Source organism: Pinus tabuliformis, chromosome 9 (genome assembly GCF_031772625.1).
Source record: "Pinus tabuliformis cultivar Carrire ecotype Pingquan chromosome 9, CPIR1, whole genome shotgun sequence".
Lineage (NCBI taxonomy): Eukaryota > Viridiplantae > Streptophyta > Pinopsida > Pinales > Pinaceae > Pinus > Pinus tabuliformis.
In genome coordinates this window covers 1531444434-1531458631 of record NC_142307.1, presented here as the reverse complement: position 1 = coordinate 1531458631, position 14198 = coordinate 1531444434, and the positions used below count along the sequence as shown (strand labels likewise).

The 14198-nt window shown below is 40.9% G+C and overlaps 1 protein-coding gene across 1 annotated transcript in view; it reads left to right on the top strand.

The window, feature by feature from the left end:
* The window catches only part of LOC149154448 (uncharacterized), a 79310-nt gene extending 67622 nt beyond the window's left edge, over window positions 1-11688 (top strand). Inside the window, exon 3 of the mRNA XM_089439981.1 lies at window positions 11670-11688. The gene's annotated coding sequence lies outside the window, so the exon portion shown is untranslated. The remainder of the gene's footprint in view (window positions 1-11669) is intronic.
* Window positions 11689-14198: the final 2510 nt, after the last annotated feature.

Sequence of the window (14198 nt, the reverse complement as noted above, 5' to 3'; positions counted from 1 at the left end):
GATTTAGAAATGACAAACAAAGTGCAGGTATGTATTTTTATGTTTTTCCTCTCTTAAGAAACAGAGCACTGTAAATCGCTTGCAAGTTTCCAAGAGCAGAACAGACAAGCAAGTAAACAGACTTGCGGCCAGGAGAAAGTCCACATAGCGAAACAATTGAACGAAGAAAACAGAATCCGAGTATCGATTGAACAAACCAAACAGAGGTAATTCATTACGAACTGTTATACACCATTTTCTTTCTTTCTAAACAAAATAGAGACAAAGAAATATATAACTGTTATTATATAAGAGTCCAGTGTTACATTGTTAAAGCAAATAGAATAAGCAGTGACCGCGAGACAGGGTAGACCCTAGTCAAGGGTTTGACATTGTGAAACCCTCGAGCCTAACCAGAAAGTTCGACCAGAACAATTTACAAACTGGAATTGTAAACAGAGGAGTGCCCAGGTCGTGTAACGACTCAAACAAGAGACAACAAACAGTGGTCGAGGCGCAGCCCTAGAAAACTACAAACCCTAGCTACAGTTCAACAAAACTGTGGTGACAGAGCCTACCCGAAAGGCCCCGAAGGGTTTGCAAACCAAGTGTCGAAGCCATCCACCTCGAGGTCGAGCTCTTGACCTGTGCAACCAGAACAAGCCAGTGTCAAGCACATCATGCATAATAGTGGAGCGAGCAGAGATACAATACAAGCAAGGGAAGAACATAATCTTACCTGGGAGTGCAATTGAACAAGAAACCTTGTGCTACAGAGCCACAGAACACAAGAATGACTTGAGACAAGAGGAGCGGACATTGTTAGTTTCTAAACCAGGAGAAGGCAGAGATAAATCAAAGAAAGACAAATTACCTGAAAGACAAGCCAAGCGAGCCATTGTGCCTGAAACCTGTGCACACGAGAACAGTAGTAAAATGATTTTAGCAGCAGAGCAGTGTTGGCATTATGATTCTGGTATGGCTCTATGATACAGGTGTTGTACTTGATGGCAACTCACTCAAGGTGGCAATGCTCTGTTCAGGCTCTCAAAATGATGGAAATTAAGAGGTTCGCAGGTGAATGGTTCAAAAGGTGCGGACCCATAGGTTCGTCGTTCAGGAAGTGTGGTCATACCCGCATGTTATCCGTTCAGAAGGTGCGGTCCCCCAGTTCACTCACTTCAAGGCAGAGAAGCACGCTCACGTGGGGTTTCTTATGTTTGGCCCGTGGTATTTAGCCCGTCGTTCATGATCCTATGGTTTTGGCCCGTGGTATAGGATCTAATTTAGCCCCAGTTTGGATCCCTTGTATTGGTCATTTGATGGTTTTGTCCCATGGTGTGAATAAGGGCTTGTCTATAAATAGGGAAGGAGATCACTTGGCCAATGCATCTTTGCAAATTGAATATCTTAAGATCTGAAATATTGGGTTATCGGTTTAAAAGCTTGATCTATATAAAAGTGAAGTTGGAAGTGAATCTATGAAGTGTGATCTATCGGGCACAAGATCAGATCTGTGAATCTGACTGTCAGTGGCACATAGGAGGACTATTTAATTGGGTTCTAATCAGAGGTACGCAGACCATTCGTTGTGAAAGTGCGGACGTACGCAGCGGAGCGGAAGTCCTGGTGCGGAGGAACGCAGGTGATACACAGTGAAAGTGCGAGGGTGCGCAGCAAAGCAAGAGTCCCGGTGCAGAGATACGCGGTGTGATCGAGGTTCAGGTGCGGAAGCACAGTAAAGGTACGCGGCGTGATAGAGGTTCAGGTGCGGAGGCACAGTAAAAGTACGCGGCGCTACAGAAGCCGCAGGTGCGTAGCTACGCGGCGCGATAGAAGCCGAGGTGCGGGGGCACAGTAGAAGTACGCGGCACGATTGAAGGCACAGTGCGTGGGTACGCGGTGCAGCGGAAGGCTCTCTACGGGGATACGCAGAGACGCAGAAGGTGAAGTGCGAAGCCTCGCAACCCAGATAAAGAAAAACTGCGGATTTGTCTTAAAACATTTGTTGGTTATCTTTTATCTATTGCTGCAGAGTTCTGGGTTTATATTTCTGGTACTATCTTTCTGTTTACAGCACTCTGAGAAGTTGGGTGACTCTTGGTTGATTGTATATGAAGTTTGGGTAACTTGCATGACTATTTGGATCCAGTTTGAAAATTGATGAAAAGTGGTCCTTGAAAGAAAAGAAGTAGGGGGTTGTAGCTCCCTTCCAGGAGAGACTGGAAAACAAGAGAGAGTTGTAGCTCTCTGCAGGTTGCAGCCTGCGTACTGGTAAAAGACTGCACCAGTACAAAATCATTGTAAAAGGAGTTTCTAATTGAAAGAAGATAGAGACATATTGCAGCAGGTGGTTTTCACCCACATTGGGTTTCCACCTTATATCTGGTGTTCTTTGGTGTGACTATCTGTTTTTCTTATCCATGCTCATTATTTTATGGTACTGACATACAAAGTAACGATCAATATCTGAAGAATAATTCAAAGTATAAATAAGGAAGATATATTGAAAAGAATTTTATAATACTGATTCACCCCCCCTCTCAGTATTATTTCCAACAATTGGTATCAGAGCAGGTCCTTCTGAAGAAGCTTGATCGCTTGAAGGAAGATCTATCATCATGAGCAACTACGAGAGGGAAGCATCAATCAGGCCACCGATTTTTGATGGGACTAACTTCGTATATTGGAAGGTAAGAGTTACTGCCTATCTTCAATCTCTTGGTACAGATGTATGGGATATCATAGATACAGGGTACACTTTTCCTTCAGCTACTCCTACAGATCCGGCTGAAAAGAAGAAATATGAAACAAATGCTAAAGCAGTCAATACTCTGTTGGGATGCCTATCTCAATCAGAATTCGTGAAGGTTATGCAATATAAATCCGCAAAAGAAATATGGGACAAGATTGTTTTGAGCTACGAAGGAGATGATCAGGTAAAACGAGCAAAACTTCAAACCCTCAGGATTCAATATGAGAATCTCAGAATGTATAATGATGAAAGTGTGGCTAACTATTTCCTTCGGGTAGATGAGATTGTTAATTGCATGAAAAACTTGGGTGAAGAAATAAAAGAAGCTGTCGTGGTTGAAAAAGTCCTAAGATCATTGTCCCCCAAGTTTGAATCTAAAGTGTCTGCAATAGAAGAAAAGGAAAATCTACGAACTCTTACTATGTCTCAGCTACACGGAATTCTAACTGCTTATGAAATGAGAAAAGGAGGTCCATCAGACAGGAGAGAAGCTGCTTTTAAGGCTTCAGGCAAAGGAGACTACTATGAATCAAGTCACGTGCCAGAAGAAGAAGAAGAATCAAATTTTGTCAGAAATCTTCAACGGGGTACTGGAAGGTTCAGAGGTAAGTTACCTTTTAAATGTTTTGCTTGTGGAAGAGTAGGTCATTATGCTGCCAAATGTCCTCATAAGGATAAGATTGACAAAGGAAAGGAACCTGCTAGATGGAACAAGAAACAGAATGCAAATAAGAAAAGCTACTACACTCATGAAGACAGTGATGGTTTATCAAATAGTGATGAAGATGAACGAGGTAATGACTATAAACTTTTAATGGCATTTGAAGATGATGATTACATGGATGCTATAGATGTGGATAGCTTTTATGAAGAGATTTCTAGACTCAAGACATGTATAGAAGAAAAGAATGTGATCATTGATACTCTACAATTTCAAATTGATGAAAAAGAAAAATTTCTTGAAAAGTTAGAATGTGAAATTGTTGACCTTAGAAAAGAATTGAGAAAACAAAGGCTATTAATTTTAAGTTTGTCAAAGGATCTGAAACTCTGGATGAGATCATCAATGTACAACATTCTCCGCTAAACAAGACAGGTCTGGGGTATAATGGAGAAACATCTCAAGCATCCACCTCAAAGAGCTATCTTGATGCAGCAAGAAGGAATGAGCAAAAGCACAATGGAGATCACCAGGTAAAGCAGGGACGAATTATATCAAGAACAAACAAGGACTATCAGGTAAACCAGGGGCAATCCGTCTTAAGGGCGAACAAAAGCAACAACCAGCCACAGGTAAAATCTTTTCAATTTGCTTCAAGAATGGATGACAATAGAAATTACAATCATTTGGCCTGTAGATTTGATAATCGAAGAAGTTTCTTCAATGGACAATGTTTCTCTTGCCATAACTTTGGTCACAAAGCAGCTCAATGTGTTGCATATAAAACAATCTGACTAGAGAAGCTCAAAAACAAAGAAGTATGACCGGGTTTACAAAAAGGACCTATAATAACTTTTCGGCTCTTGAAAATGAAGTTGAATGTTCTATTTGCAATAACTTTGGTCATGAAGATTCTGAATGCAGGAGCAGGTTTCAGCAGACAAAGGAACAAGCCTCAAGCACCAGAATGTGGAGAATAAAGGAACCACAAACAGAAAGATGTGGGATAGCGTTTTATGCAGAGGGATAGGAAAATCTATGGTACATCGACAGTGGATGTTCGAAGCATATGACAGGTGATAAAGAAAAACTTGAATCATATTCTGCTTTAGAAAAGGGAAAGAAAGTTTCTTTTGGAAATGATACTCCTGCAGCTATAAAAGGTAAAGGCACTGCTCAGTTAAAAGAAAAGGGCAAAGCTGGAAATGTTTTGTATGTTGATGGATTGAAGCATAATCTTCTGAGTGTCAGCCAGATGTGTGATCAAGGAACCGAGGTAATATTTAGATCAAATGGATGTCGTGTTCGTGATCTTAATACAGGTGAAACAGTGATCAAAGGTAGAAGAACTCCAAATAATCTATACATATTTGAAGAAGGACAACAACAATGCTATTTGAGCAAGGATGATGAACACTGGTTATGGCACCGGAGGTTGGGGCATCTAAGCTTTTCACAAATAAGGAAAGCATGCAAATATTAGGCAGTTCGTGGTCTTCCAGATATCAAAATTCCAGACAACACCATATGCAAATCATGTCAGTTTGGAAAGCAAACCAGAACTAACTTTTCGGAGAAGGAAGGATCAGCTAGCATGCCTCTTGAGCTAGTCCATACAGATGTATGTGGTCCATTTAGGAAAAGGACACCTCGAGGAGAAGAATACTTGATATTATTCATTGACGATTTCTCCAGGTTTGTTTGGTTAGGACTTATGAAGCACAAAGACGAAGCATTCGAAAAATTCAAATCCTTCAAAGCCTTGGTTGAAAATGAATCAGGTTACAAAATTAAGTGCCTCAGGTCCGACAGAGGTGGGGAGTTTACCTCAAATGAATTTTTCGTTTTCTGTGAAGAACATAGGATAAGAAGAGAATTCTCTACAGCTAGAACTCCTCAGCAAAATGGAGTGGTGGAAAGGATGAACAGAACAGTCCAACAAATGGCTCGTGCTATGCTTGATGAGTCTGGAACTCCCACAACTTTCTGGGGTGAAGCTGCATATGCTGCAGTTGTTATTCTCAACAAAACAAATGTTCGAGTGAACAACACTCAAACTCCTCATGAGCTCTGGTATGGTGAGACTCCTTCGGTAAAGCACTTCAAAATCTTTGGGAGCAAATGCTATATTAAGAATACTGATGAGCAACTTGGCAAACTTGATCCTAGAGCAGATGAAGGCATTCTTCTTGGTTATTCTCCACACAGCAAAGCATATAAGTGCTACAATAAAAGACTTGGAAGAATTGTTGACAGCATTGATGTAGTGGTTGATGAAAAGGGATACATTCCTAGGCAAGTAAATCATGAAAATATCGAAGAAGATGAAGACTACTCTCAAAGACAGAATGATGAAGAAGAAGAACCTCAAGAAGCACCAGAGGAACAGATAAGGATAGAAGAGAAGATTCCATCTAGGTATGTTCAGAAGAATCATCCAGAATCTCAGATTTTGGGGCAGAAAGAAGCAGGTGTACAAACAAGAAGAACAATTGCAGAAGCTTCAAGCTATTTGGCATTACTCTCTTCCACTGAACCACAAAATGTGAAAGAGGCATGCAAAGATGAATGTTGGGTCAGAGCAATGGATGAAGAATTTGAGCAGATCGAAAAGAACAACACTTGGGAGTTGGTTCCTAGACCAAAGGATAAGAATGTTATATGGACAAAATGGGTCTTCAAAAATAAGTTGAATGAAAATGGGGAAGTAATTAGAAACAAGGCCAGACTTGTCTGTAAAGGGTATGCGCAGCAAGAAGGAATAGATTTTGAAGAAACTTTTGCTTCTGTTGCAAGACTTGAGGCCATCCGAATGTTCCTTGCTCTCTCAAGCTTTCAAAAGTTCAAAGTATTCCAAATGGACGTGAAATCAGCGTTTCTGAATGGAGACTTAGAAGAAGAAGTATACATTGAACAACCAGATGGTTTCATTCTTGGAAATGATCCAAATCTTGTATGCAGACTGAAAAAGGCTCTCTATGGTCTTAAACAAGCTCCAAGGGCTTGGTACTATCGTTTGGACAAATATCTTCATCAACAAGGTTTTTCAAAAAGATCAGCAGATAGCAATCTTTATATAAAAATTGAAAATGACAAATTGCTAATACTTGTTGTGTATGTAGATGACATTATATTTGGCAGCAATGAAAAAGCTATGAGTCAAAGCTTTGCCTTGGTGATGCAGAAAGAATTCGAAATGTCCTTGCTTGGAGAACTGACATACTTTCTTGGATTGCAAATCCAACAAAAGGAAGGAGGGATCTTCTTGTCACAAACCAAGTATCTCAAGCAGATTTTGAAGAAGTATGGCATGGAAGATGCAAAACTAGTATGTACACCCATGGTCACAGGATGTAGCCTCAGTGCAAATGATGAATCAGCAGCAGTGCATCAACCAACCTACAGATCTATGATTAGAAGTCTACTTTATTTGACAGGTACCCAACCAGACATCATGCATGCAGTGGGAATAGTTGGAAGATTTTAGGCAAATCCAAAGGAAACTCATCTTCAGGCAGTGAAGAGAATTTTCAAATATCTTCAAGGGACTCAAAATTATGGCTTATGGTATCCTAGAGATACAGATCTCACACTTCATGCTTATACAGACGCAGATTGGGCCGGAAGCGTGGATGACAGGAAGAGCACAAGTGGTGGTGCATTCTTTATGGGTTCCAGATTAGTATCTTGGTTCAGCAAGAAACAAAGTTCGATTTCCTTGTGTACAGCTGAAGCGGAATATGTTGCTGCTGCATCTTGCTGCACTCAACTCCTTTGGATGATGCAGACCTTGCAGGATTTTCAAATCACTTGTACATCACCTATCTCCATCTTATGTGATAATACAAGTGCAATCGACATTTCAAAGAACCCAGTCATGCATTCAAAGACCAAGCACATACCGATCAAGTATCATTTTCTCCGGGAACAAGTGCTTGCACAAAAGGTCAAGTTGGAGTATGTTCCTTCTAAGGAACAGGTTGCTGATATACTCACCAAACCATTGCCCAGGGAGACCTTTGAATACCTCAGGCAAAAGCTGGGGGTTGTTGATGCATCATCTTGTTGTTGAATCTCTTCTGTTTGTTGGTTGTACCCAAGGTTCATCGGGGGTATATGCGTACATGTGCTGGGTTGCGGATTGGTCGAAGATTGAATGGCACAGGTTTAGGGGGAGCATATAATGCATTGTTGGCATTATGGAGGAAGTACAGGAGGAGATCATGGATGCTGGTCTGAATATTGCTGCAATATGTCTCTATCTCTTTCATGGTCATTTATGGTGTTTGGTGGATTATGGTTCTTCTTTGCAGATCTGGTTTATAGTCAGGGGGAGCATGTTCTTAGGGGGAGCATAACCCTTTGCCCTTGATGTCAAAGGGGGAGAATGACGTTGAGGATCTTGAGGTTGCCATCAAGTCCAAAGGGGGAGATTGTTGGCATTATGATTCTGGTATGGCTATATGATACAGGTGTTGTACTTGATGGCAACACACTCAAGGTGGCAATGCTCTGTTCAGGCTCTCAAAATGATGGAAATTAAGAGGTTCGCAGGTGAATGGTTCAAAGGGTGCGGACCCGCAGGTTCGCCGTTCAGGAAGTGCGGTCATACCCGCATGTTATCCGTTCAGAAGGTGCGGTCCCCCAGTGCACTTACTTCAAGGCAGAGAAGCGCGCTCACGTGGGGTTTCTTATGTTTGGCCCGTGGTATAGGATCTAATTTAGCCCCAGTTTGGATCCCTTGTATTGGTCATTTTATGGTTTTGTTCCATGGTGTGAATAAGGGCTTGTCTATAAGTAGGGAAGGAGATCACTTGGTCAATGCATCTTTGAAAATTGAATATCTTAAGATCTGAAATATTGGGTTATCGGTTTAAAAGCTTGATCTATATAAAAGTGAAGTTGGAAGTGAATCTATGAAGTGTGATCTATCGGGCACAAGATCAGATCTGTGAATCTGACTGTCAGTGGCACATAGGAGGACTATTTAATTGGGTTCTAATCAGAGGTACGCAGACCATTCGCTGTGAAAGTGTGGGCGTACGCAGCAGAGCGGAAGTCCCGGTGCGGAGGAACGCAGGTGATACACAGTGAAAGTGCGAGGGTGCGCAGCGAAGCAAAAGTCCCAGTGCGGAGGTACGCGGCGTGATCGAGGTTCAGGTGCGGAAGCACAGTAAAGGTACGCGGCGTGATAGAGGTTCAGGTGCGGAGGCACAGTAAAGGTACGCGGCGTGATAGAGGTTCAGGTGCGGAGGCACAGTAAAAGTACGCGGCGCTACAGAAGCCGCAGGTGCGTAGCTACGCGGCGCGATAGAAGCCGAGGTGCGGGGGCACAGTAGAAGTACGCGGCGCGATTGAAGGCACAGTGCGTGGGTACGCGGCACAGCGGAAGGCTCTCTGCGGGGATACGCAGAGACGCAGAAGGTGAAGTGCGAAGCCTCGCAGCCCAGATAAAGAAAAACTGCGGATCTGTCTTAAAACATTTGTTGGTTATCTTTTATCTATTGCTGCAGAGTTCTGGGTTTATATTTCTGGTACTATCTTTCTGTTTACAGCATTCTGAGAAGTTGGGTGACTCTTGGTTGATTGTATAAGAAGTTTGGGTAACTTGCATGTACTTGATGACTATTTGGATCCAGTTTGAAAATTGATGAAAAGTGGTCCTTGAGAGACTGGAAAACGAGAGAGAGTTGTAGCTCTCTGCAGGTTGCAGCCTGCGTACTGGTAAAGGACTGCACCAGTACAAAATCATTGTAAAAGGAGTTTCTAATTGAAAGAAGATAGAGACATATTGCAGCAGGTGGTTTTCACCCACATTGGGTTTCCACCTTATATCTGGTGTTCTTTGGTGTGACTATCTGTTTTTCTTATCCATGCTCATTATTTTATGGTACTGACATACAAAGTAACGATCAATATCTGAAGAATAATTCAAAGTATAAATAAGGAATATATATTGAAAAGAATTTTATAATACTGATTCACCCCCCCTCTCAGTATTATTTCCAACAAGCAGTAACAGATTAACCAACAACAGGAAGGAACGGTTGGAAGTCCGACAAGCCAAACCAGAAATCGATTCCAGGTACCAACAAATGAAATAACCCATTGTGCAGAGGAAAACAAACAAACTAACCTCGAGAGCGCAAAATAGGACCATACAACAAGGAATACAATTGCCAACAACACAGGTGAGTCCGTGGAACCACATTCATTCGTAGACAGAACCAGAACAGAGCATTTCCATAGAAACCCTCGTAGAGCTCTCACAGCAGAACGAAATGCTGAAAATGACCAAAATGCCAAAGGGTTTTGCGTAATGACCAAGCGGGAAACGAGGACCGAGGCAGGAGGACAGGTCAGGTTCTTATTTATGATTCTTATTAAATGATTGCAACCACCAACATAAATATCCACTGATCATAACAATAATCAAAAACCAAATCATCAACCAAATCCACCTTCATCAATAGCACCAGACAAACTTGTGTTAAGTTATACGTTGGAGTGTGGGCTGGGTCCCATCATAGTGGTATCAGAGCAGAATTTTTTTTTAAGGTCAGTCAGAGAAATGGAGGTAGGAAGGCGAGGTCGTGGCAGAGGTGTTCGAAGGATAGCAGAGGAAGGACTGAGAGAGGAGATCAGGATTCTTACTGCCCGTTTGGAGGTAGTTGAGGCAGGGAGAAGAAGAGATCCAGAAGTAGGCGATGATAGTGAAGAGGAAGCTGAAGCGACAACAGATGGATCGGATGGAGAGGGCCCAGAAATGAGACTGTTGAGATCAGTCTTAATAGCAAGCAGTAAACCCAAACCAGAACTCCCAAATTATGACGACAGCCTGTCCACAGAGATCCTGTTGGATTGGATTAGCGAGTTGGATAAGTATTTCGAGTGTGAGGAGGTTAGTGAAGACCGTAGAGTTAAATTTGCTGCGACAAAGTTGAAAGGACACGCAGCCCTGTGGTGGGACAGTGTCCAAACAGAGAGAAGGAGATTGAACAAGTTGCCGATCAAAACTTGGTCAAGGATGGTGGTCAAGTTAAAGGGTAGATTTTTGCCGAAAGATTATCAGATTGCACTACACAGGCAAGTGCAGAATTTGAAACAGAAAGGAATGACAGTAAGGGAGTACACTGAAGAGTTTTATCGAGTGAACCTAAGGGCCGGTTATACAGAGGATACCACAGAAAAGACAGCCAGGTATGTAAATGGTTTAAGGCTAGAAATTTTAGATGAAATTAGTATGTTGTCTCCAAAGAATATTGAAGAAGCGTATCAGAGTGCTATGAAAGTTGAAGAGAAAATTACTAGAACGCTGTTGAGTCCCAAACCTGCATCTTCCCTATATACCTTTTCAACTTTATTTTCCATTTATTTGATCCACCAGGCTGTCAAATCATTGCATATTAGTCTAAAAAGGGCTTATGAAATGGTTTCCTAACTATGTTTATGGCTGCTGTTTGATTTAGATTTTTGTTCAAGCAGCTGCGGAAACTTGTCACTTTCCGCAGCCAGCTCAAGTTTCCGCAGCCACTTTGTTAAAGACTATGTTACAGGTGTACAATGGAGAATCCAGTCACATGGGCAAGCTGCAAGTGACATGTACATGGAGCGTGTCCCTTCAGATCAGCGGAATCACTCACAAACAGCCATGGTCAAAGACGGTCAAAGGAGGGGTCAAACCAAGAGTTTTGCAGTGGCACGGCTCTGTTTTGCCCATGTGAAGGTTTGTGTGGCACGATCCTCAATTTCTGGAGGTGTTGGCACACCTGTGGATCAACCCGTGAATTGAATCGAGCAGCCACCATCCCATGGATTTAACTGTCATAATTACCATACCGCTAGATCTCAGGCCGTGGAGATTTACGTGTCTGTTTGGCAGCGTAGAATCTAGGAATTAGTTGCAGCGTTTTCACTTATAAATAACGCGTTATCAAACGCTTGACAGTTAGCTTTTCATATGTAATATTGACTGTGTTTTACGAGCCACTGTACCGTGCTCTGTTTCTATGTTTTTACTGCACTTTAATATATGAGAAGACAACATTCTTGAGTTCCATTTGTGACTGAGTATTGATTGGCTGAGGTTGCAGAGGGCCCCTGTACACCAAAGCCCTGTATCTACTGTATAATTTCTCGCCTTCTTTCATTATGTTATTGCTTTTATAATTAGTTGCCTGTATATATATTTCCTGATGTTTATAACTAGCTGCTGTTCATCTTTTCCTTTTATGCTTTCTTATGGTTGCTAGCTGATCAGTCTTTGTCTTTCAGGTTCTTGTAGGCAGCCCAGGCAAATTACATAGTTTTAATGACTACTGACATGAGATCATCTTGTCCTTTCTGCTGATTCATTTACTGAGTTTTAATTCCAGCATTGTCATTTCTTTCAATTTTGCTTTGCTTATTTACTTTTCTGCCACTTAGATATCATATTACTCATCTGTTTATGATTTCCTTCCTATAGCCAAGCGACTCAATTAGTGAGGAATCAGAATATTATTTGATGTAGTATGATTTAGTTTGCTTTCCTGCAAGTTAGAGATTAAATTACTTATGTCATTTTCAAGAATTGAAATATGAATGAGTAGTTAAATCTTAGTTTCCTTTTATGCAATTTGATTTCCTGCAATTTAGATATCATATTACTCAACTTGTTTATGATTACTTCCTATAGCCGGAACGAGTCGAAAAGTGAAAGGTCAGAATGTGAGTTGAAGTAGTGTGATTTAATTTGCTTTGCTTTCAGTCCTTTGAGTTGCTTTGAGTTCAGTTTTTTTTTTTATTTTCTTTTCATACAACAATAAGGATACTAGGCCATTGTCACTAGTTTACTGTTTTGGTGCATTTATTTCCTTTTGAGAGTTGATTTCATCACAGTCAGTTTGAAACCTTCTTTTTGAGAACTTTAAAGTTTGGAAAATCATTGTAGAAATCACCATTACCATCCATACTTGGATCATTGTAGAAATCACCATTACCATCCATACTTGACTTTCAATTTCGCCATCTCACACTAGGGAATCCACAGAAGATAAACCCAAAAACAAACCAAAAACTCAAAAACGACAAAGAACTAAGAAGTCGGTTATCTTGCATATATAGTGCAATTTACTTCAGCAGTTTACGACTCCTGGATTGACATTTTAAATAGCAATTTAGGACCACACTAAATTGACCAAACATTTTGGCGCCGTTGCCGGGGAAGTGAAACTAGGTAGCCAATTTCTTAAAAAAAAAAAGAAACAAGAAAATTTCAAGGAAGGAAAATTGATAACCTCTAAAATTATGCTCTCCTCTTGCACTTAGTGTGAACTGGAGGATCAGAAAAGAGAGAGTTATTGGTTTGATAATTTGTTTAGTATGCTCTCTTCTTGCACCTAGAATGACCTGGAAGATCAGAAAGAGAATTATTAGCCCGACTTGAAGAAAAATAAAAAAAATGACATGCATAGAGCAAGAGATTCTAGGGGAAGGTTTTTAGCGAGGGCCAAGAGTTCGATTTTTACAACTCCATCTACTTCAAGGAATAGACAAGAGACACCTCCATCATCTCCAACTCACACTCCTAGCCTTAGGATTCCTGGAATTCAGGAGGCAGTAGTTGAATTAGGAGACTCTCCCACACTATCCATTGAATCTGAATTAGGAAAAGATCCTTTCTTTCCTTCTACAGGGAGACACATTGTAGTTGAAGAAGTAGAATCACCTGAAGAAGAAGAGGGAGAAATTCCTCCTCGTTCGCCATTAATAGAGGAACCAGAGGACTCTGAAGTCTCTGAGGAAACTATCATGACAGAGGAAGTAGTAAACGGATTCGGTAGAGGTAGAGGTAGAGGAGGAGGAGGAGGAAACAATGGAGGAGGTAGAGGTAACAATGGGGGAAATAGGGATGGAGATAACTCATTCGGATTTCCTATAGTTGATGAGGATTCTCGAGCAACAACGAAAAACATCTCACCATCTGTCCTCCCAAACTTTCATGGGTTAAGAAATGAAGATCCTGAAACATTTCTATTTGAGTTTGAGGTCGTATGTCGAACTTATGATTATCTGGAAGACTCTCAAAAACTCAAATTGTTTCCTTCAACATTGAAAGGAGCTGCTTTGAAATGGTTCATGGGATTAGTCACTCAATCCATTAGGACTTGGAATGATATGAAACAAACATTTTTGGATAGATACCTGGACTATTGTATGCCCACCAATCACAAGGATGAGGTATTCAAAATGGTGCAAAGAGAAGATGAAAACTTAGAAGATTTACTTGAAATATTTCAATACAACTTGAAAAGAGAAAAAATGAATAACTTAGATGAGGAAACCTTGAAAGCCCTTCTATTAAAAGCCATTAGAGATGAATGGATAGATATTTTGAACATGATGGGAAAAGGAGATATATCTCAACTTCCACTTCATGATATAATAGAGTTATGTGTCCATTTCTCAAGGGGAAAATCTAAAACTGGAAAAGGGCCTAGAGATCCTTCTCTCATTAGAGCAAACAAATCTGCAACTGGATCAGTAAGTAGGGCTGAGATTGGCAACATGCTTGATGAATTTAAAACTGATATCTTAGGGAGTCTTAGTGAGCAACTAGACACCCTTAAAATACAAAACAAACAGAAAGCAGAAGTTGAAGTTTTGGCCATATTTTGCCCAAAATGTAGAAAGAAACATGCTTTAAGGGAATGTCCCTTGGATGCAAAAGTTGTAGAAACATGTGTGATTTGTTCAGAAAACCATGAGACCAAGGATTGTCCTTCAATTCCTGGGCTCAAAGCTGTCTTTCAAGAAGATCCA